Source organism: Branchiostoma lanceolatum, chromosome 16 (assembly GCF_035083965.1).
Source record: "Branchiostoma lanceolatum isolate klBraLanc5 chromosome 16, klBraLanc5.hap2, whole genome shotgun sequence".
In the NCBI taxonomy this organism is placed as follows: domain Eukaryota; kingdom Metazoa; phylum Chordata; class Leptocardii; order Amphioxiformes; family Branchiostomatidae; genus Branchiostoma; species Branchiostoma lanceolatum.
In genome coordinates, this window is record NC_089737.1 from 9,441,322 (window position 1) to 9,466,641 (window position 25,320).

At 38.9% G+C, this 25,320-nt stretch overlaps 2 protein-coding genes across 3 annotated transcripts in view; one reads left to right on the top strand and one right to left on the bottom strand.

Moving 5' to 3' along the window:
- The window catches only part of LOC136421744 (staphylococcal nuclease domain-containing protein 1-like), a 159,754-nt gene that overhangs the window by 77,822 nt on the left and 56,612 nt on the right, over window positions 1-25,320 (bottom strand). The gene's annotated exons all lie outside the window — the stretch shown is intronic.
- Window positions 1-25,320, top strand: part of LOC136421745 (leucine-rich repeat-containing protein 4C-like) — a 71,622-nt gene that overhangs the window by 30,577 nt on the left and 15,725 nt on the right. The window contains exon 1 of one of the 2 annotated variants that reach the window (XM_066409259.1): window positions 10,549-11,224. The exons of the other annotated variant lie outside the window; for it this stretch is intronic. The gene's annotated coding sequence lies outside the window, so the exon portion shown is untranslated. Of the gene's footprint in view, window positions 1-10,548; window positions 11,225-25,320 lie in introns of those variants that run through there. 2 annotated transcript variants of the gene reach the window in all.

Genomic DNA, 25,320 nt, shown 5'->3' on the forward strand with positions numbered 1-25,320 from the left:
TGTGTACACTTTTATGTTTTGTTATAAATAAATGGATATTTGATAATACCAATATCCCTATGAGGGCGCAATATGAACACGTTTATTGGGCCACAAAGGACTTAACAGTAAACAGACTTCAGGGCACATGCAAGTTCCTATTAGAAACAGTATTGACACTACGAGCATACTTGTATTGCCTCCAAAGAACATTAAAATTCTAGGTGAGACTCCAAAGAAGAGTGCACTCTTGAGAAGAAGGAAACATTCATTGGAGCCGAAAGCCTTTATCAAGATGATTTTAGATTGTAAACTAGCATAGTACATATCCTCCTAGTTTGTGCCAGGGTCTAGTGAGACACGATTACATAAGCAAGTGTAAGCAAAGAAAGCTTTAATCATCATACTTGTGCCATGTAGGTACAGATCAATGTACATGTCAGGGCAGAGATCACAATCTGATAGAATCGCTGATTCTACCAATAGAGATTGTCACAAGGATCTGTAAGTTCTAAGCTATTTGCTTCAATGAAAGTCAAACCGTTCAACTTCGATTCATGTATTTTAAATCAATGAGTTGACCAATATAGATTGCGTCAAGAATCTGTAAATTCTATCGTATTTGCTTCTAAGACTGTCAAAACTTTCGACTTCAATTCATGTATTTTAAATCAATGAGTTGACCAACAGAGATTGCGACCAGAATCTGTAAATTCTAAGGTATTTGCTTCAAAGACAGTCAAAACCTTTTGACTCCTTTTCATGTAATTCTAAATCAATGGGTTGACTTTAAACTCAGAATTCAGGGAACCACCCGAACACATTCCTAGCATCCTGATCGCGATCTCTATTGACAAACACTCTGGTCGGGATCTGTACCAGTAGAATCAGCGATCGTTATTTCAGGAATAGTTTCATCTGGTTGGAACACATGTAAGTCACTGAATAAAAAGACTCTGTGTACACAACCAAATGTCTTATTTTGGTGACCATCTGTCATCTTCCTAAGGACATTTCTGACTGGTTCACTTTGCACTGCAGCTATATGTGTCGCTGCTTTTGGGACTGCATCTGTAAGCAGTGCCACATACATTTGTATAGCTGAGTAACAAATGGTCACTGAAATGTTGGTTGAATAAAACACTAGTTTTGTCTGTGCAAAAAGAGTCTTTCTTTAATATTTCCTGTTTCTGCAGACCAAAACCATGACGGCTTGTACAAGTAACAGTTATCTTTCCACATGTACTGACTGTCGCCTGCTTGATGCTAACCTGTTCAAACAGCTATGATTGACCCTTACCTTATGTGCGTTGTCCTAGCCTCAGGATCTGTAAAGAGCTCAATACAAGCACGAAACCTTGTCATTGTAGTATTGAAAGTCTGTAGATGTGAGAGCCCGAGTATTGACCTAACAAGTCCGCTGCAGTGCCACAGGCTTCTTTTCCTTGCATGTCATCAATACACGCCATCTGGGTTATTATTTCCCGGATTTCTTCAGTGTCAATATCAAGAGTTTGCATAAGGCCATACCAATATGATTTCTTGGGTCTTGAGTCATAGTAATGGAGCAAGAAAGCAAAAGATAAACAGAACTAAACAGGTTCCTTGTGAAAGACCCAAATGGTTTCATACGTGATCAACTTATAATTAGCTGGTACATTGCTTGTATTTATCGATAATCAGTAGAAAAGTCAACTGATAACAAATTGACCAGCATGGTACAAAATATCAGCATTCTGGTGTTAGTTTTTATCTTGAATGCAACTTATGATAGAGTAAGTTTGTTCACTGAAGGTACTTTTTTTTCAGTTTTAAAGAAAAATACATTCTACTGAGAACACCAGAAGTTGACAGATGTTGCGTGCGGCGTCTGCTAAAAGACTCATTAGGTACAAAGTTTTCCCACTGACTCATCCTAAGTTATAAGGCCACGTTCAGCTGAAGGGCAAACATTACAGTAACGGCTTGGAACTAATTAGACTTGCAACCGCTACCATAATTAACAACCAACCCCTGGTGGTGCAAGTACATTACAGATTACATAGTTCATCCTTTGATTAATGCTTTGGATTTTATGAGTCAAAAATTACAACTTGATTACAATAAGACTACATTTTGTCAAGTTAAGGACTGCAACAACACTTGTGTCCTTGTGTGAAAGTAGTATTCAGCACATTCGTGATTTTAGCACCCTGGACAGCAACAGTGCTGAAACGCATCCACAAAAAATGGCATGTCTGTAATATAAAGTTAAGATGCTTGATTTATGGAAATTTGGAACTGTATAGGTCTGTAAAGGTATATGAAAATAGTATTCAACACAGTTATACTTTCAGCACCAGGGACAGGGATAGTTCTGAAATGCCATCGAAAGGAATGGCATGAAATATGAAATTAAAATGCTTCTTTTTTGAAAGGTTGGAACTTTATAGGTGGCAGCTGGCACCACAGATGTATTGGTTAGCTGGGTCAGAGTAATGAAAATCGACACCCGCCCTAGTTTCTGAGAAGCCAAGAATCATACACGCTGAAAGATCATCATAATAATCATAATTGACATCCCAAACATTACACTGGTCCACATATAAAGTGTGAAAATTGAGGTATTGTTATCGGTCTGTTTGTTTGTTTGGCAGGCAGGCTGGCAGGAAGTGAACCTTGGCACATGAACAATGAATGAGTAAACAAACGAACATGAAGAAAAAGTTAGGAACCCAAGGATGGCACGTGCTCAAGAGTGGTGCAAGTAATGTGCGATGTCTAACATTCATCAACGTTTGTGGTTGTTACATGCCCCAGTGTACTTGTACACATGGGATGCATCCTAGGCTCCTACCATATGTTCAAAAGGTACCAGCTGTCAACTGTTGCTTAATTGCAACCTGTCGAATTATAAATCTCACCCAGATCAAAACATGGCAATATCCCCTCCCAGAACCTAATCAAAGACGATTTCCGGTAATTCCTCTGGATGAATAGGTTACAGATTAAAAAGAACCAGTCTCCATCTGATGTCTATTAGTAAGCCTTCTACTGACTTGAAACATATTCTGAAATAACTACTTTGCACTTCGCTTCTAACACAACACAACGTTAATCTAAGCTTGTCTAACTCTCATCCTAGACCCCCTTTAAGAAGGTGCGACATCTTGGCACCTTAAGTAAGCCGTTGTCAATACCACAGAGGTAATGCTGTACGAGTGTAGATAAAGATAAAGGTGGAGCTAGAAGTGGGGGGCGGTTTGAAGTAAGCCAGCACTTCTGCCTTGGAAACACAAAGTGTACTCAAGGTTCCATTTTCATTGAGTTCTGTTCCTCCATTTTCCCTCCACGACTTCTGATAAGAAAGGAAATGAATCTACATGGCTTAACATGCCACGGTGGATAAAATAAGCAATTAGTTCTGAAGAATCCTAGTCCTGAAGAATCTTAGTCCTTAGACTATTACCATTGAAGCCATCCATTCTTAGCTACATCTTTGGCTAGACTGTTCCCAATTGTGAACGGATTGATGGTAGACTAGAATTTAATTGGATTAATTTGCCAAACATCAGTCATGAAATTAATTATTGTGCACACGTCTAAGACTTGGTTGGAAAGACTTCAAATTCCGCAAGTACAAGCAGTCTACTTCTGGACAAAAGAAAATATGTCAATTTTTTTAGGTACAAATTTGGGAACAAAATTCTGAAGAACATAAGATCAAATAGTCTTAATAGATAAAAAGCAGACTAAAATGGAGAAGCTGGCATATTTGACTTTGGTGGTCAATTCATTGAATAGTGACTGTATTACATTTTACACTCAACCGTTTAAAATTTACATTGTAAATTCCTAAGAGCAACTATCTTACATGCCATTTCAATCTTTCAAACGCAGCACACATTGAATCCCAGAACATTCTTTGTCCTTTCATGCCTGACTCCCCTTACTTACATTGAGCCTTCTCTCGTGGTGTTTTCTGCAAGAGAATCACGCACAAAGAGGGAAGGAAACTTAAAAGGAATAAGGAGAGAAAGTCCACCATCCATTACAGGATTGCACTCTTTGACAGTCTGTGTATTGCCTTATAAAACAAATGTAAGAATAGCTCTTTGCATCTTGACTTTGTGGAGAGAAGTGGAGACACTGTGGCTACCTTATTTCCCACTTAGAATACAAAGTAGATATTAGAGGGGCGGCAGCTAGAGGACCTTATACCAAACCTATCATTCTAAAATGGAAACTGAATCTTAACAATCCAAGGGAGGTTATGACCTGCATTTAAAGCAGAGTGATTACCATGCATTATAAAGATGTTTTTGGTGATAGTGCAACATACGACAAGAACAGAACCAAAGCTAATGTAAAGAACCAGATGACAGGAAACTGATATTCTTATCAATGTCTATGATCAGGCAACAATGCAACAAGTATAATAATTTGCATACTTTGATAGGTGGCCATGCAACAATTTATATATTGTAATGACTAAAAGTTTTCACTTGATTATGAAAATGAGCTCCTATGAAATTCATCAATATTCGTCCCTACCCTATAAAGATTTCATGAACCTACCTGTATCTCATTTTCTTTCATAATCTATTGAAGTAGTTCCGAAATAACATCCACATAAAACAAGCCATTCAGGATTAAATTTTCCTCTTCATTGCCATTTTTAAAAATTATACAGGCACACAGCTTTAAAGCAATCTTGCATATTTCTCTTCTTATGGCAAGATGTAAATTTCCAATTGTTCTAAACATGGATTTTACCATAATGAGCATAACACACCTACTCTTTTGTACACATATTATCCAAGAACTGGACCGTACCAAAATGGCAAACTGTAATGGAACCCTTCACATATGACAGAGAGTCCCTTGTGCATTAGGCTATCTTGTTCCAGACTGATATCAGTCATTAGAAGACCAATGGGTTGATTACCAGTTCTTGTGTGGCAGAGGCATTAGATAGATAGTGTGTGGTCTATAATGACTGGGGGTGGATAAGCTCATGGTGCCCATTAACACACAATCTCATTCGTTGTTACCCGGGCCAGCAACAGAAGATTTTAACCCTGATAGGAGGACTTGAACAAAATGAATGTATGGAAATATGAAAGGCTAGCAAGGTTTTCCCTGTGTCACAAACAAATGGACTCAAGTGTGGTTAAGCAATTTTTCAAAACACAGATATGTACTCTGAATGCATTTACTTGTTGGGTAGTTTTGTTTTGCGGTAGGAGGGAAAAGGAGTTTATTTTGCGTTGAATGAACTTTGGGATTGAAACAATTCTGTATTACTGTAGATTTACAAACCAAACTATTCAGGGTATTATTACGCAGTTACACTTTAACGCAAATACCGCAAAAATAAAACCACTGCATACCTTTCAAGATTTACTCAATCTCTTTCTTGGTGGTCCTTCATTCTCAAACTTCTAAGATGACTGTATGTTCACAATATGCATCACAGTACTGGCAACTAGTCAATGGCCTTCTCTTATAATTATACTGGTGAGTAAAACAGGAGCCAAGCTTCAATGGCATGTTGTAAAGTCAAATTGTTCAAAAGATCATCATTATCCCCCAAAGGTTGATATTAACTCTTGCTTACCAATGATAGTATACCAACAACTTGAAACAATCTATACACAATCATACTGAGCGAAATATGTTTTAGTTGCTATTTCATGGTGGGAGGGGGGCACTTGCAATAAGCTAGTTCATAGTCTCAAGTGCATAATATGCACAGTGTGATGGATTGTGGATAGTATGTCAAAGTTGAAGGCCTCTGTTAATACATAAAGAATGGCCAGGGGACTTCAACTTTGACATTTTACCCACACTGCACCATACTGCACCATAAACTAGCTTACAATACCTCCACCTAAAAACAAGCAAAGTGATGTTTTTTCAGACTTCTTTGCTACGAACGAATGTCAAGGCCAATGTTGAATAAAGATACTGTTGATGTTTGCCCTAATCTGAAAGTGTAGAGGCTTTAGGCATCACCTTTTCTCCACTGTGGTTATCATGACTAATCTACAGGTCGGCACCTATAGTATACAATGTACTGTTGTGGTAACTACTGTTTCAAGGACTTTCCTGCCATTTTCTTTCCTAGGTAATAGTCCGATAAGAATGGGAATACACAGTAAGCTTACAAATGTACATGGCTTAACATGCCAATGTAGGTAAAGCAAGTCATTAGTTCTAAGGATTCTTAGTCCTTCCACGTTCGAAACCCATTCTTAGCCACAATGCTAATCTTGGCACTCTTCTGGCAACTTCCATTTTCAAGGACTCCTTGAGAACATGTTAGGTGCCTCTTGAGAACTATAAATGTACAAGAAGAAACACAGTAGGCTTTTCCGCATCATGCAATTTGGTAGGACTGGTTCCAACAAACAGAAAATTAGGCAACAGCAAGTAAATATTATGGGCAAGGTATGTGAGCATTAGATTTTGCCTGATTTCGAATTTGACAGAAAGTTTGTTCCATCTGGAGATGGTCAACATGACAAGAAAGTCCCCAATATGAGAAGATACCTTGTAGTAGCCTTGAATATGCAATGCAGATGTAAATGTGACACTAGTATCATAATGGTAGCCTGGAGTGAAGTTATTGATAGAAGTGACTCCAATGTGTGGCCTTGAAACAGTTCTGGGATCAGAAAGTCGTGCTACGTTTCCTGAATTTCCCTCTCCAATTCCTCCCACAAGGCGTCTCCCCATACATACATGTATAACTAGCCAGCCAAGGGTAGGCACTTAAAAAGTTAGCTTGACAGAGATGCATCTTGTCTATCTATACATATAGGTGAGTCCTGCTTATATTATCCTGCAGGAAAAAGGTTAAAAGAAAGGCCTGAGATAACATTGCTACAAATTATTGCACCTGACTTATAATACTCCTGGATCTACAGCAAATTCATAATGATTATTACGGAAACAGGAAACAGACGTGCTTCCACGCCCTTTTCAAGTGCAGAAGTGGCGGATTGTTACCATGTATGGCATCGTGCTGCCCCGTCCAATGAAAGGATTACGCCCCACTTTGCTGCGGAGTAGCAGAGTAATATAAGTGATAATGAGGCCCTCCACAACCCATTATCTGACTGCCACTTGTTGAATGATTCACAATGATGTATGCTTGATTGGAGCGGATAAGTCTCAGCCCACTCTCTCTATCCCAATTATGCTCTGTTTTTCCTTTAATGGCATATTCATAAAGCAATGATTTAGAACAAGAGCCTGCTCATGAGGGAGTGGGGACAGTAACATCTTGCTCAGGTTGTTAACATTTGGCCTGCTAAGGTAGCCGTTTGGCACCTCATTTGTATAGGTTGCAGGGTTAGGCAGCAGGGATAAGGTTAAAGAGTTTGAAGCTTACAGGGTTAAGGAGAAGAGTTAAACTGGAGGAGAGGACACCTTTGAGTTAACCTTCAGCATGCTAAGGTAGCCGTTTGGCACCAAATTTGTTTAGGTTATGGGGCTAGGCAGTAGGGAGAAGGTTAAAGATGGTCTTAGTTTAAAGCTTCCAGGGTTGTAAGAAGAGTTAAATTGCAGGACAAGACACCTTTAAGTTTAACCTTCAGCATGCTAAGGTAGCCGTTTGGCACCAAATTTGTTTAGGTTATGGGGCTAGGCAGTAGGGAGAAGGTTAAAGATGGTCTTAGTTTAAAGCTTCCAGGGTTGTAAGAAGAGTTAAACTGCAGGACAAGACACCTTTAAGTTTAACCATCAACATGCTAAGGTAGCCGTTTGGCACCAAATTTGTTTAGGTTATGGGGCTAGGCAGTAGGGAGAAGGTTAAAGATGGTCTTAGTTTAAAGCTTCCAGGGTTGTAAGAAGAGTTAAATTGCAGGACAAGACACCTTTAAGTTTAACCTTCAGCATGCTAAGGTAGCCGTTTGGCACCAAATGTGTACTGGTTATATGGGGCTAGACAGCAGTGAGAAAGTTAAAAAGAGCATTTAGATTTAGATTTCCTCATGGGTATTGAGTAAAGCTTAGTTATTCATTTTTAAAAGAACATGGTTTCCTGTTTGCAATCATATCTTTTGTCTGTTAGAGACTAACTAGCTAATTTTAGAATTCGTTAAAGACTTCAAAGTCTAATTTGAGAGTTCGTCAAAGGCACATTCATTTTCATCCCATTTTTATTGAGGTAATTTTCCCAAATCAAACCAAAATAAGTAATGGAAAGTTACATTATGTCTTCATAACTTTAGCAATTACTCTAATAGATATGGTAATATAATAGGCATAATCAAAAACATCTGTCTATGACAATTACAACAATCATAGTTAAGAATAAGCCCTGTCTAAATGACTAGAAATTAACACAATAAAGCGACTTAATGTTCAAATTAGGAAGATAAAACTTATTCATTATCATAAAACTATTACACAATTAAATGCAGATGCGCACCCATGTAACATTGAATTCTAAAAAGAAGTATCTGTCTTCTTGGGTATATATACATGTAGTTTGTATTCCGTTTTTTCTATTGTACAGTTGAAGGCCATATAATATGTAAAAAGATACATTATCATGAATACAACCTTTCCGTACCATGTAAGTTGTATGTGTATTTGGTATATAAATATCAAAGGTCTATTTATAATTTATCACAACACCAACTCCGCAAACTCTCATGATCAACATGATGCAAGACTTAGTACAGCATAAACAAGTGACGCCATTATGTTTAAGTGTTGAGATATACAATGTAATATTCAGAACAACTGGTTCACACCCCACGATCTACATTTAGTATGCAAATTGTTTTGTTATAATGGTGTAACATAAAATAAGAGTCAGGATGCTATTCCATAGTAAAGTTTCACGATTCTCCTTCATTCCAGTCCTAATGTGTGTAACTATGTAGTCCTCTCCCACAAATCTATTATCTAAAATTTTAAACAGTCGCTATTTCCTTTGTAAACATTTAAAAAGAAACCCCATCGTTCACAATTTTCGGTTACATCCCTATGTTGCAACACCCCTATGTTGCAACCCCCATAACCCCGACGCCAACAAAGGGTTGTCAGAACATAGAATGTCGGAACATAGGGTTGTCTGCACCATTGTTGTATACAGTCCCTCTAAAATGTACACTCTAAAATCTAACAGTTTTCATTCCGAAACATTTACAAAGGTATCCAGGGTACCATGAATAATTTTTCATGATGTAGCCCCCCTCCCCCGTTTCCCCACTCTAAAGTTTGTCCCAGTTATACTGCCTCATCTGCCATGCTGACAGTACTACTGACAGTCTACTATTTCCATTTTTCACATGAAGCCCCCCTCCCAATAGCCACAGTCCATGCTGACACTTACAAAATGTATATACATGCACCACTGTCAGTAGTTGAGGAGCCCCCCTCTCCCATTCTCGCTCTAAAGTTTGTTCTTACTACTAGTAACTGGCACATCTGGCATGCCGACAGTACTACCACAGTAGTAGAGAAGCCTACCATTCACATTTTTCATATGAAACCTCCCTCCCCATAGCCAGCATACTCTAAAGTTTGTTCCAGTTACTACCTCATCTGGCATGCGGACAGTACTACCCCAGTAGTAGACACCTGACAAGCTATTATACACCGGCTCACTCCTGCCATGAACTGTGACTCCACTCTATCAGTATTCCTCATCAGGACGCTGCAGATTTCCAAAAGACAAAGACAAAACTGACAAGGGCACCGACACAATTCCTTCTCACCCAACTGGAACATCGTGGGATGATCTCATTTGGGCTTCCTGATTCGCCGATGAAACATCGCACAATGCGACAACCCAGGCATATCGGCCATATCTGATATAATTTCCGTTTTAACCTATGAGTGTTGCCGCAACAAATCCCAGTATGGTAATTAATCTGACATAGCGTATATCAATGCCCTTCCACAAGACAGATTTTCAAAGGCTTTATTTACACACTAAACAAGCGAGATTATTTGCTTAGCATTTCATGTTTACTAAATGAATCTGATATTAAAAATCCTGTTTGTATCTGCATTATGTAAACATCTCGGCTATACACCTAATATAAATAAATATCAGATTAGATTGGAAGAGACAACGCTTCTATTTGTGTGCAAACTCAAAGGCAAAATACTGCCAATATTATTCTGTCATTTTGGTCTTACACACAGATTTGTACACACGCATTTCGGCACATTTTTCAGCCTACTATCATCCCTACACAGCTTGGTTCCGGCGATTGCACCAAATTTTAATGTGCCGAATTGCAATGAAAACAATTGGGGGTCATTACGTTTATAGGCAATCAGTTATCTGGAATAACAGCTTTCTGCCGTATGATTTCATTGCTGGAAATATGTTCTGTGTACAGGCATCATTAGCAAGCAGTCTATACAATCTGATGAATAATAATAAATGCCTGCTGATTTCTGTGAGGTTGTGAAGGAACACAACTTGTAATTTTTCTTTACGATCACACTTAAGATTTAAGCTTAGCATCCATTTTCTTGACTTGATGCGTTCTAAAGTGGCCGGAGAAATTAAGGGGATTAAAGCAAACAAGGTCCGGCAGTTGCAAACGGAAGTCATGACGTAGATAGGGAGCATCTCATTTTGCCGAGCGGAGTCCATTTGTATCCAAAACATGTTCCTGCTCAATCTGGCTCAGGCAGACCTGCTCGCCGCACTAGGCCGGACAAGTGCGCTGAGTTATCTCGCGCCGCACATGGTGACCCCTCGCAGACACGGAGACACGTTTCTATCCCAGACAATTCATTCTTCTGCCACCCGCTCGACTTAACCGGCTCCTAACGGCCACACATCCCTCGCCGTGGTACAGGCCATGAGGTTGAGACTGGTGTGCTTCTGAACTCTCGCCGCCGTATAACCGCTCTCTCAGGATAACAAATTTGCGCTATCTCCGCACGGGAGAGACGGCTGATGACCAACCCCATGCACTCGGGAAGACTTTCAAGCATCCTCCAAGCTGGCCAACCACCGTCCGGCTAGGTAATGTCGTTAGAGTGTAATAAGGACGGGGGAGTGTTCATTATTGGACAGAGACGCCACAGCGGCAGGGGCTGAGTATCAATGCTATGCACATTTGACACGTGTGACGAAGGCCCTACACGAAGGATTCCCAGCGTCTGTGCTTTCAGGAGGGAGCGTTGTAGTCAGAGTACATGTCCGTGTACGTTTTAATCATCCTAAATGCTACCTCCGGGGATTGTAACGTCGCCGCTGTTAATTTCAGCTCAGGAACCGAAGGTAAGGAAGGTTTGCGTTATGGAGAAAATTAACGGGAGCAAGATACATGTATATAGTGCCACAGAGGAGTAGATTTGCACCACATAACGATGCAGAACTCATCAGCAAAGCTGTGCTATATGCATTCTGCCGGACTCGAGAAAAGGGCTTCCTGATACATCAATGACAGATTTGCAATATCTCTAATGGGGGGGACTACATCGGGCTTGTTTTGACGTGTCTCCATGTGTAAAGAACGTAAAAAAATGCTTGCAAAATAAGCATCGATAACCAAAGGGGCTTTCTGTTTTAATTTCTACTTTCCCGCGACAAAAATGCCCACACGGTATAGCTAGCAAATAGAGGATGCTGTATAATTGCTGGGCGATGAAGGATGAGTTAGGGTACCGTGCCAATTTCTATCTTCTGATGGAAGGGTCCGAAGGGACCGCGAATAATGGTCCCCCAGATCTATTTTAAGATTGCTATTTCATTCAATTCAGCATCATAAATGTATTTGGGATGGGTGGGTGGCTAGGAGGCTAAATGTAAATGACTGGGCCATTTTTCACGACGACAGATGCGCATTTTCGATTCGGAAACAAAATGTTGTTTTTATTGCTTTTTTATTAAGTAAACTATTTATCAATCAAACTGGTGCCCAGCATAGGGTGGGGTAATATGACAGGGCAATAGAAATCTTTCTTCTATTTTGTTCTTTTTACTGCATGGTGTGGTATGCCAAATTAAAGACCTTATCTACAAAAAAAACAACCTTTCAACCAAATGTTTGTTGACTTAAACAATACACAAAGGCTTGCCAAACAGGATTTGATACAGAAAATAATGTGCCTTTACAGCAAAACATGTATTTTTATGCTACTGAATGATATTCATGCACATGTCACGAATGTGGACAAACATAAAAAGAAGACATTTTACTGTAAGTGAGGTAGTGTCTGTGAATACGTTTTGTGTTTAACCATGCTGCAAATTTGTCGAGTCAAGTCCAAACTACATCATTTCAGAAACATATAGGCACCAGGTAACAATAATCCAATGTATCCAACAACCTCTTCTAAAATCTCTTACAGCCTGTATGGATATATTGCTAATGAATAATTCTAGAAGCATTGTCCAATATAAATATTGTTAAGAGCCAAGGCAAGGATACAAAACTGTAAATTCTGACCATAGATTAGTAGGACGAAAATCAAACATCACTGAAGAAAATCAGAGATCCGCAAAATGACCAATTATAGCCACCTCCCACACCACTCTACTTGTATGCCATCATTAGACGTACAGCATAGAAGGAATTACTGTAGGCAGATACGTGCGGGCTAAATTGGGCATCTTGCATTCCATACAGGCGTCTTAAATCGAAGGCATTAAAGACGCCGACAGTCCCCGGGAAATGCGACGTCTTCACCGCGAAAATCCCGCCTGATAAAAGTGCTTCAACCAAACGAGAAGAAATTGGTTGGATGATGATTGTCTGCGGGAGTCGCAAAGTAAGGAATAACGAAGGACAGATAATTTGAAGCTTTCATGCTGAGTTTGTCGTGCGAAGACTTTGAAAACTTTTCAACAACACTACGTCAGAATGATTTGCCTCTTTCAGAGATCTATATTAAGTCAAAAATAATAAATGCAAAAGATGCCTAGGCAGATACAGAAAATTTTTCTTGTTTAGTTATGACAAACTACATGTACTGTAAACCCAACTACCAAGCAACATTTTGATGGCATTGTAAATTCAACTCTTTCACATGAGGTGTGGAAAGGAGATTTGTACTGTTTGAAGTTTGCAGTCGAAACAATACCATAGCACAGAACCACATTTGCAATGTACTGTTTTTCCTGTAACGAGACATCTAGAAAACCACAAAATAAACCAACAACAACTATTTCAAGATTTACAGTATTACATATTAATGAACAAATATAGGCATACAGAGGTGACAGGTATGTTGTGATGAAGAATTCGTTTTTGATAATGTCAAATTCCGTGTCTTTATAATGTGTATGCATTAAAGAGGCAAAATGACATATTGACTAATTCACATGGCGAACACAATTTCATTACGCCTTTGTCATTTCCTGACCTCATATTAGATGAAGGACAACAAATTAATCCACATTTTCTTGTAATGTCAAAGGGCAATGATTTTGATTCTGCACCAAATCCCAACTGAATTGTTGCAAGCAGCCAACTGTGAACAAGACCCACTAAAATTTGATCAAATAGGGCGGCATAAGCCATGAGTTTAACGTCAACAAATGATTATACTTAACAGTGTTCTCAGTCCTATCGTTAGTCACTGACGAAAGACAGTGGATACTGTCTGAAACGTCTGACTGTTTCAAAATCTTATCCAGTTGCTTGAGTAATATATTTTGGCGTATCTTATTACCTGGATGTCTAACCTTCATCAACGGATTATACTTTCACTCAGAATATGCATACATAAGGTAAACACGATATCCCATAAGAGCCTCTTATTGCCTTGTGTACCTAAATCTTGCACACAATGATCATTAAGAAGATACAAGATTGTTGTTTGGAGACCATTATCTCCACAACTGTATATGCCATAAAGTTTTTATTACCTTATTGTGTTCATGTCGTTTAAATAAATGTTTCCCTGTACAACTCTAAGGAACCATAAAAGTAATGGCATTGCATAACTATGCAAGAAGAGAGCTGCCATGATACAGAACTATGACTGTGAACTTGAAGAAGAAAGGATTATGATATACATGAAAATAAGAGATAATTTCAGACATGGCATTTTCTGTAAAAGTATGTATTAAGTACTTCAACACCATAAAAATTTCACAAAAATAATGTAATTATATGAATCAAATTACTGTTTCTAACTTGCACCTGTAGTTTCAAGATAAACAAAACAACTTTCAGATTATAAAATCAATGAAAATTCAGCAGAGGTTTGAATAATTTTGTTGCTAACTGTACAATGTATGTCTTCCACCCTAAAGCAAGCACACATCAAGCAACGTCTCCGCTCATTTGCATGTAATACGAAGAACACGCTGCAGCATTAGCGACCTTCAGATGTAATACACCTCAACGAGCGTGCGCGAGGGCTTTCCAATTATACGTCTTTGCCGGGTACCCACACTCTTCCATCTGTCTTGCCTTTGGCATTCACTAGTTAATTAACTCGGCAGCTGATATTTATCTTACGACAAAATATATATCAGCTGCCAGTCCTTTTTAGGACGTGTCGCTTTGAAGTGTCTGCAAAGGTTTCTTTTCAGAAAAACTCTTAGGCCCTTTTTTCACAAGACTGAGGAACCAACATTGGATTGTATGATCCTGTACTTTTTCACTGGAATATGATGCATGATGTAAGAGTATGATTTAAAAGACAACAATCCATACAAACTGTTTTTGAAATGTGTTCGTAATGTATAAAGATTTTTTATCCGATCTATCAAAGTTTTGGTCATTCAATGGTTGAATCCTCTAGTGCAAGGAGGTGTTAGTGAAATGTGGATGGGTGAAACCAGGGGGAAATAAAAATGAAGCTCAATAATGGAACACAGAACAATGCATCATACATGGCAACATCACAGCTTTCAACTGAAGGACCATCTTATACAAGAAACTTGTAATGCACGTGGTGGTAGAATGACCAGTAATTTGACAAAAATATTAGTCATTAACATGAACACAATGTCATATCCCTATATCTAATGAATATTATATAATATATTAGACAGTTTTGAGAGGAGAAAGCAGTACATTGGATTTCAAAAACTTAAGAACCATCCCGACATGTATGTAAGCTTTATTCTGCTTGGATTTGAATCTTATAATCATGACGATATGTGATGAACCAACCAATGGCAAGCGAGATGCAGATAAAAACTAAATGTTCCACCTAAATATTAACTTACTCTTAATACCTTAATGAATAGTTTGCATAAGCTATATGGATATGTAAATGTAAAAGTTGTGAACAGCAAGCATTCTCCTCCAGTCATAACTAATGTGATTTAGAGAACATCAGTTCTACTTCCGTGCAGCAATAGTTTGGCTCTAATCAAATAAGCCTTTGATGTTTAATAGGATAGAAATTCATGCAGCTAGCGTCCCTTTTGCCAATAACATCACAATACGCATACATTGCACACAACATACTGTAAACGGGGAAATGTTTGGGGTGGTTTTATCTTTATGTTTTTTCCTACAGCACAAACTTTAAACCACCTTGAAAGTATTTGTTCTGTCTTCTGCCAACCTACCCCATTGTTTCAACTGCAAACTTGAAATTACCACGAAACCCCTTTTTTTACCCTACCTATCATGAAATCAAATCCCTGTGAACATTTTCCCTTTAACAGTACTGAAACAGAAAATAAGAAATGGCCAGCACGATAGGAATAATAAGAATAATACATGGCTAGGCTGCTTCTGGCCATTTTGAAACAACCTCTGGTACCAAATAAAACTGTCAAGCGAATGGTCTGCTTTCATATTCTTGTCCAATCATGCATTTCTTTTCCGCCACTGCGTCGTGTCATCTAAAGCTGAAATATTGCTGCTGCGGGGAATCTGTATTGATTGGAATGAAAATACAAATCTATTTTTGCTCATCGTGTGTGAAACCTGGGGGGAATCCTAAAGGACTTTTGAGGAGACTGTAGTTTTTGTAATCCATTTCGCCCCCCTCCCCCATCAGTTAAGTTTCTCTGCACTAAAAGAATCAACTGCTAATCACCCGGGTTTTGCAAGCATCAGTCCATTGTACTAGCATGAAGGACATTTCTGCTCATCATGTGTGAAACCTGGGACTAAAGGACATAGGAGGAGACTGTCATTTTTGTAATCCCTTTTGCCCCCCTCCCCATTAGTCAATTCTTCTTTGTCCTAAATGATTTATAATCACTGGATTTTAGAAAAAAGCACTCCAGGATACGAGTATGAAAGACATTTTTGCTCATAGTGTGTGAAACCTGGGGTGAATCCTAAAGGACGCAGGAGGGGAATGTCATCTTTGTAATCCTTTTGCCCCCCTCCCCCATTAGTCAATATTTCTCTGTCCTAAATGAATCAACTATTATAATCACTGACTTTTTGAATAAGAAGCACCCCAGGGTACTGACATGAAGGACAATGAGAAAGCATACATTATGGGCTCTACTTTAAAGGCTTGATTGGATTAAAATTCAAGAGCAAAAGAGAGAGAGGGCCATCGATGCACATGGAATCGCTGATGAAGGCTAATTTGCGGACAAGGGAAAGATTCCTAATAATGAAATTGAATGCAACGCATGCCTGCATAATCTGTACAGCCAATGGATGGATTCTTAATCTAAGACTTAGAATTTAGACAAGACTGGTGACATACATGTATAAGAAAATCTCAATAATCGTCATTAACAGCAGTAGTCAACAATTTTGTTAAGCTTGCTCAATCTATGAAATTTGTGTCAGCACACAAATATAGATGATCAGTATGAAGACAGCTAAAACATACAGACAATGTATTTCAATTTGAGGTTGTTCAATGGTCACAGCTTTTGCGTTACCCTTTCACTGCAAACTTAAAACCACAGTGAGAATTCTTGTCATGTCGTCTGCCCGCAACCCATCTTGTTTCAACCGCAAACTACAATGAAAAAGCACCGTGAACACTCCATTTTCTCCCTACCGCAAAATCAAATAATCGCAAACACAAATGCATTTACAGTAAAGCATGGCTATAATTTTGAAGAAAAAAATGCCCTGTTGCCCCCCCCTCACACACACACACACACACACACACACACACACCCACACACACACACAAGTTATCTCCTTGGCTCTCCCAAAAGTGCTGTATCTAACAGACTGTCCATACATAATGAGGACATAATGTTAGCTACTTCAATAAATGATTGTGGCAGATGCCTAAGTGTCCTCACCACAACGTTTCAGTGTTCTGCTGTCATTACGCCGCATTTATAATTCATACCCGTTATTGATACTTTTCTCTGCCTGGCAGCTATAGGATGCGCAGTTGGCTTATAATGGGAAGTGAACATTCCACCGTAAGACGGGTAGGGACTGGGGGCTACCCGTGCTATTGCACATTTACAGATTCGCCCGAGGGCACTTCCACACAAAATGGAATTCCTGTCATCTTGCTGTGGACGGATGACCAGAATTTTGATGTTATCTGAGAATACAACACCCGGGTACATACACGTATGCTTCAAGCATTTCAGTCATCCGTCCACAGCAAGATGGCAGGAATTCCATTTTGTGCGGAAATGCCCTCGGGCAAATAAGTGAGGACATAATGTTAGCAACTTCAATAAATGATATAATAAAAGACAAAATTACAATCTTATATTCTAGCACTATCTGTGTGGTAGAAGGGATTGGATCTTCTACCACACAGATAGTGCTAGAAGATATAAGATTGTTATTATATCTTTTATTCTCCATTTAAACATTTATGGAGGTTAGGGATCTAGGAATGAATAATATCATGATTCTATTCAATCTATTTGTGAATTAACAGAAATTCCCTGTGAAAATACAGCTTCCAAAATGTCTGGGAATTCACAGAAAACTTTTGTCCAGTTGTATAGATTGGATTGAACAGAAATATTTTCCGTTGGACAACATGTCTGATTCTTGTAGAGACGGCTCAGACAGAGCCTTACACTACAGCTGTCATACATTTTGTAGCTTCAAAGAATGGTAATTCTATTACCTGGTCCTACTATTATCAATGTAAATGGTTTCTTGCTGAATACATTACATGTATGTTAGTACATGTACATTTTTTTTCTAGCTGGACACTATCACTTTAAAGTCTAAATGTTACACAAAGTTAGTTAAGTACATTCCTTGCTTCCATAGACTTTTTCTCACAGAATGACTGGAAGCAATAAAGAACACTGTATCTTGCACAAAATCTCAAAATATGAATGTAAAAATTCGTGCATTATGCTTTTGAAATTCAATGACAGAAACAAGCATATGATTCCTAGCCTGAATAAACAATGAACATGTCATAGAAAATACACATTCAATATTATATATCAGGACAGACACTTAGTCTAGAATTTTTTTTGGAAAAATTTTCACATTTCTTTCTAGATACCTATGATAAACATTCTGTTAAGTGTGCCCCCAGAAAAAGATAATGAGGGGAATATGTGACACAAAATGTAATCAAATTTGTGCGGCTGTATGATTGCTCAACCAAGTTACATGTACAAGGTGTGGCAAAGAGAAACTATCGCTGCCAGTGTCATTCGGGCTTTCTGAAGGTGACTTTGCCACACAGCAGGCACTAAGAAAATTGAAACCATAGACTGAAGGAGTATCTTATTTTCTCGCTGTCGTTTCCTTATTCAAGAATTGATTGCAGAATGGCGAATGCAAAATTGATGGGACTGCATATTGTAAAATGCTGCAAAAGCGAGCATGTTAAAATGTAGCTATGGGAACTCATTTCAATAACCTATGTTTTACAGGGCGTAAACATTCCACAGATGGAATGATACACTGTAGTTTGTTTATACCTTATCAGTTACAAATCAATGTTTGGATCATTAAATCCTGAATTGAACTCCATCCTCCATCCCTATAAGTGAGGTAACTAATTCTGGAAGACTTTAATTTCTTTTTCTTACAAAACAGTCCTAGAATCCCTTTCAAAAATCATGTCTTATTTGGTAGAACGCTGTAATATTGACGGAAAGAAAATATTAGCAGTTTTGATTTGGGGATGTTTCATAGGGCAAATCGGCTGTTGTTACTTCCAAGTCTAACGTCAGATAGTTTCCTGACGAAAATCCATAATAATTTCCAGCCAACTGGTCTGCACAAATATTGAATCCGGTGAGATTTAATAGGGCGTAACGATGAAAACTGAAATAGACTCCCGCTGGCAGCCATGCGCGTGAAATTCCCCGCAGAACGCAGTAAATATATCAAACAGCAAGGGAGGAAAAGATGGAGTTTTTCCAAGCGACCCATAACTAATAAAAAACATATAAATTAAACCATTCTGTTACAGTCCACAGCATTCCTGATGTTATGTCCACCAGATGTCACTGCTTTGTTACCTCATTAACAGAAATAAGGCTAAATAAAGGTTGACAAAATATTAAAGTAAACAAATCGTTTGCAAATTACTTGGGATGCAGCTAATATTTTGCTACTCAGTGCAACTGCATCAAAATTAGCATGTGAAAATCTGCTAAATTCTGTTTAAAGAAGACTTTATCTAATCAGGGAAACCTTCTGCCTTATTCATCTTTACCCCTTAAACAGTTAAACTTGCGAAATATGATGAAAGTGGCAGGAGTGCACAAGAACTATAGATTCAGCACCAAGGTCAAAATGGTTCGTCCTCAACAGTAAGTAGGCAAGTTAGGCAAGTCGAAGTCTGTTTTACACAAAGAATATGTCAAGATGCAACAGCAATAGATGAAAAATACAACATTCTCCTGAAAGGATTCATGTTTCTGATCATATCATATCAGAGGTGGTTAAATCACTGAATGCTGTTCAATCTGTTACGAATGTATTTTATGAGTGTTTGCACTCCTTATAGCTTTCCTTTCAAATAGAGAAGACAGCAAAACTAAAAGATGGCCCCAAGATATATGAAACGCTGCTCGCAAAACGTCCCAGAAGAAAGCAACGCCTGGCACGAAGCCATCTGCGTTGGAGAGATAGCACTCACACAATCACAGCCGGCTTCGATTTAGAAAAAAAATCAGATCCCGCCCTTTCTACTCTAATGGCGCAACTTGCCTTTCATTCTGCACTTTCCAATTCCTAGTTATAACACGGCCATTATTCTGGCTTGTTATTGCTTGCACACAGGAGCGCAGATGGAGAATACAGATCTTATTCACAGTGCCCCTGTAGACCAAACTTATAGCCTCTACCTACGCACTTCACGCCGCAATGCTAAATTGTACAGGATCAAGCAAAATTTCAACATCAATAACGTTGCAGAGTTTCCTATCTGCAAACAACACAGCCATTTTGGAATATGATTCTAGAAATGGCCCTAAAGCTGCTCTGAGAAAACTTTCCACTCGTTATCACCCTTGCACTTAGACCTCCGTTCTTTTTTATGTTTTAATTTGGCCGGGTTGATTTTTCATTTCGCTGGGTAGCACAGTTGAAGAAATATCCTCGGAGACTTTAAAGCGACTTAACAGAAAGACCTCCAAATTTGCTAAACTAAGTCCCCCACCCATTGAAAGCGCATTACAAAAGACCCAATGTACAGAGAGTTCGCCCGTTTTCGACAAAAATGGACAGAACATGGACGTGTTCGCCTGTAATGAAGAACAAGATTGCAGCGCGAGATTACGGTCACTCTATCTTATCTACATGATCATCAGCTTTGTTGGAATGGGCAATCAGTGCTAAATGCGTGCAGGGATTGCCGTGTATGTGCTAGCAAACAGTTCGCAAAGCAGCCAGGGCGTCTCCCTAAGGTCATTTCTAGAGAGATACAAATCTGGAGGCAACAGGCAAATTTGGTTTCCCCAATCCCACACATTACCACGGGTATGTGGCCATGAGATCGTGATAGCACACTCAGCTTCAAGTTCTAATACGGCCCTCAGAGCATTGTGCACCAAATTCTATTTTCCATAATGCAGTAAGAAAGACCGAATAGCCATTTGGACTCATTTTTTTACGCTCATTGCTCAGAGAACAACTACAATTTTATCATCTATAGAGCATGTTACAAAGGCTTGATCTGCTGAATGGTTTGGCTGGTCAAAGGTACATGTACAAAGTCACTACAAGTCCTTGCGTTGCCTTGATCCTAAACTCAATTTACATTGTATCTCGACAATAAAGAAACTTACGGTTATCAAATTTACGTGGCTTTCTGACAAAATCACGACCATAGTAATCATGTCAGCTTTTGTGAGAGCTTTTTGCAATAATATTCCTCCCCAAAAATAGCTATGATTGACAGCATTCTCTTTTGCAGTGACAAGGATGTATGAAGACTATATTTTTCAATAAACAAAAACTCATTACAGAATGTTATGCAATATCGAGTCAGACTACTCAAACACCAATTTGAAAGCTGTGAAAAGGATTGTTGCATTGCACCACTCTAGCCATCTAGATTACAACAGAGAGTAAAAGTGATCTCAAACCACTTTAGCTCACTGAAGAACTATTCTTCCACTGGTCGTGACAGAGAGGACAGAGGAAATGTACAGTTTTACGATCACTGTACCAGGAAAATTTCCCTACTAGTAGCTCTTTTCGACAATGAACAGTGACCACAACATCCCATCCTAAGGACTACAACCTTTTTTCAGTAGCGTGCATGCCCTGTGAGCGACAACAGCCGGGATTCGAACTCCCAATCGCTTCGTCCAGATACAATGCACACTACGTTTTAACAGTACAAAAAGTTCAATCCGTTGTACAACCCCAGCAGCAGCTATTGATCTGAATCCACTCATCAGAGAGAAAGGCTTCCAACACTGTCATCCCGTATGTCCGGACCTATCCACACTTAACTCTGTCCTCATGCTGTGCCCAAATGCAATTTGGCACAACAATGGCTCTCCGCCAGCTAAGTGGATGCCAGCGCAAAATTGAAAGCCACCATCAGTGGTATTGACATAGTCTCCGTTTCAGATGGCTTAGACAATTCTGAATTATGCATACAATGGCCTTGGATTTGGTAGGATGGATGGATGGATGGACAGAGAAGCATTATATGAATGCTGACTTGAGATGCTTTACAGCAGATAAATAAGAATTAGCTGGTGACAGAAGTCTATGTTTGGACTTGAGAATAAGTCGTTAAATAAGCTGCCATGGGCTTGCATGCTTATGGTGAATGGGAAAGTTATTTGCATGATACCAATTCCACATGCTTCCCTATCTAATTCACATACCCTAAATAACTATGGTTATTTTTAATATCAATCATGCTAATAAGCTAATTTAAATTAATAGAATTGGTACCAGAACAAATTTCCTTACAGGATACATAAAGCAAGTGGCAGAGGAGTGCAGAATATCAATTGATTCAGCACCAAGGTCAAAATGGTTAGCTTCCATTGTTCTACACTGTAACAATTTTCCTTGAGATATAGGAATACGAAAGTCCCATAACTTAAAAGTTACTGTAAATCCATAATAATTATATATAAAGTGATGTCATGAATAAAGAAATTATCATTATAGTAAACTTTTAAGATATAGAGGAGAATAAAAATAAGTCTGGAATCTGAATATCGCACTAAACCGCGATAATACTTTACACCATCAAGTGCAAAATCAAGTTTGCCACAGACTTTGCGCACGACGCTTTCACTGAATTCCCAGCAGCCTTTCAACGCCCTGGTAGGTCAGAGGTCACTGACACACCCCAACAGTGGCTCAATACCCACAATCCCCAGTAATCTCTCTCACACTACCCGAGTCAACAAAGTTGCCCTTTCAAGAATCCTTATTCCACCATCCAAGTCAGCACTCTCACCCTTTCAGAAATCCTTATCCTGCAACCCAAGTCAACACGCTTGGCCCGAGAAAAATCCCGCGCTCATTCCCGTTTCAATAAAACATCCCGGCATTTCACACAAAGGTCACCTTTCTACAGTGGTTGGGTATTCGGCTCGCTGGTAATGCATTGTAGAATATGGCTCGCTAACGTCAGAGCCTGGGATTCGATCAAGGTCAGCATATGCTGCTATCACCGAGTAACTATACCGGGTATTACTGAATGAAAATCATATCCCAGGAACAAAATAACTGATTTTGGTCTTTATTATAGGGATTTAGAGTGGAGAATATCCACCGTGGCCAGGCAAATAGGTAATGTAAAAAGGTCAATAGCGGTAGTAGTCTTTAGCACTCTAATAGTTGTCTTTCATAGGACTATAGCACTATGCAACTCCTGTAAATAAAAACCTTAGCTAAACTTTGCTGTCAATGTTTCAATATATACCTTGCCTGTACTTTTTTTTATTAAGATTTTAATTAAATTTAGTCTATTTTTTTCATTTTTGTCGAAAAGGACATGGAATATCTGTCAGTTGTGAATGACTGCTTCTTCCAACTCTGAACTATACTTCCTGTCACTCCCACAACTCTGACCTTTAACCCTTAATTGCTGTCACTCGGTGAGACGCGCCTATACATTTTAACAGCAGATGGAAATAACTTTGTAATCACCAATAGACAGACACAACAAAAACAACACCTGCATACACAGACTGAGGTGATAAGAATGGGGCTTACCTATAGTAGGTCATATGGTCAATCACAAAGCAGCAAGGCAGCACATGAAAGGAAAAAGAAGTCAGTTAGAATATTATCAACAATCAAGATTCATGTAATTTTAGCCAAGAAAGAACACTTCTATTAAAATCATGTAAAAGAAAGTAGCTCTGAAAACTTCCCTTCTTGCATAAGTAATCGGCACATGGTGACAAGGCAATGTGATTCCAGTGTTATCATCCCTAAACAAAAAATACAACACGTATCTAAAACCTTCTTGACAGTATTTTAACTAGCACTTGAGCCATTTTGCTGAATGAAGGCCTTTTCTGGTTGGTTGTGACATCACCATATTTATCATGCTTCCCCACTTATCTGCAGCGCCAGTGGTATAATTCCCATTCGGTGCCAAAATGGGCCTGAATTATGAGTTTAATTACCCCCCTGAGCTAAAGTATTGATCAAATCATCCCTGATGAATAGGACAGCTTTGGGTCTTCTGCAGTCATTGTATTGGAAATATTTCTAACAGGTCTGCCCAGTGGCACATAATGCGCACTGCGAGTTCAACTATTCAACTTTACTGCGAGTCAACTTAAACTAAGTACGGCATGACTAAAGCAACGCATAAATTACCAAAATGGGCACCAGAGGTGTTCCGTGTGGTACGTATCGTTGTGTTTTATGGCTGATATTGTCGACGTTTAAGTGCGATAAAAAAAGGCCCCCCTCCCGCTATAGTGTCTGTGGTGACTTTGTATTTGCTACACTAATGAAGAGGCGGTGGTTTTATCAGTCTTTAGGCGATCACTCTTGTTCAGTTCATGTGTGGGTTGACATTGTGGAGATATGTGTAATGGCATGGGCCATGTACGCAGGATCTTTTCCATGCATGAAGCTACACTAGAATCCTTGTCATAAACGAATGAGGAAAAGTATTCCCTGCAGCAATATGTACAAAGGGATCATAAATATTTGGTAAGAATATTTACAGTTTGGACTTGTTGCAGTCTGATATTTGTTATCTGCATGTTACATCCATTGGGTACTGCTGCATCGCATATAATAATCAGACAAAATGACGTATTCTGGAGCAAAGATAACAGTGCTGTTCTTAAAGTCCATCTATGATGATATAAAACTGTTTCTATACATGTTCATAACAATAAACTCTGTTTGCATACAGTGCAGATTAAGGCTCGTCATAATAAAAGACACTGAGGAATATCTATTGTCAATACCAAAATGTTCACTGTGGTAGTATTTCCGCAGTGGACTCTTACCGAGGAGCGCAAATGTGTGTTTTGTCATACTATACAGGATTGTTAAAAAAACAATGCAAAAACCTCCTATCCTCTTTTCACACAAAATCATGTCACTGCGAAAAATAAACAAATTTTACAGCACATTCGAATTCGTTATAGAAATTCCCTTCATATTTTCCCAAGTGGAACATGTAGAATAAGATTAAACCTTTGTTAGACTTCATTTAAGTACAATAATATGTACTATGTACATTTTGATATATATATACAACAGCGCTGATATATGCTAAAGAAATTCCTATTCAGCTTCTGTGCAATCATTGTACTTTCTTCTTATCATTACATGTATGTCCTCACTTTACCATCTCGTGAAAAAAATCCCGGAGAGAATCACGGGCAAATCCTAACCTTTCAAATTGCCACGAAGGAGGCAATAAGAAGAATGCCAGGCCTTCAGATTTACTCGGGATTGGCCAGGGTACCGTGTGGGGGAAATGCCACTGTGGTGGTTATGCCTGACATTTTCCACCGCACTGCAAACTGATGGCTCTCCTCTCCATAACAGACCATTGAACTTTATTAAAGTAAGCATTAAATCA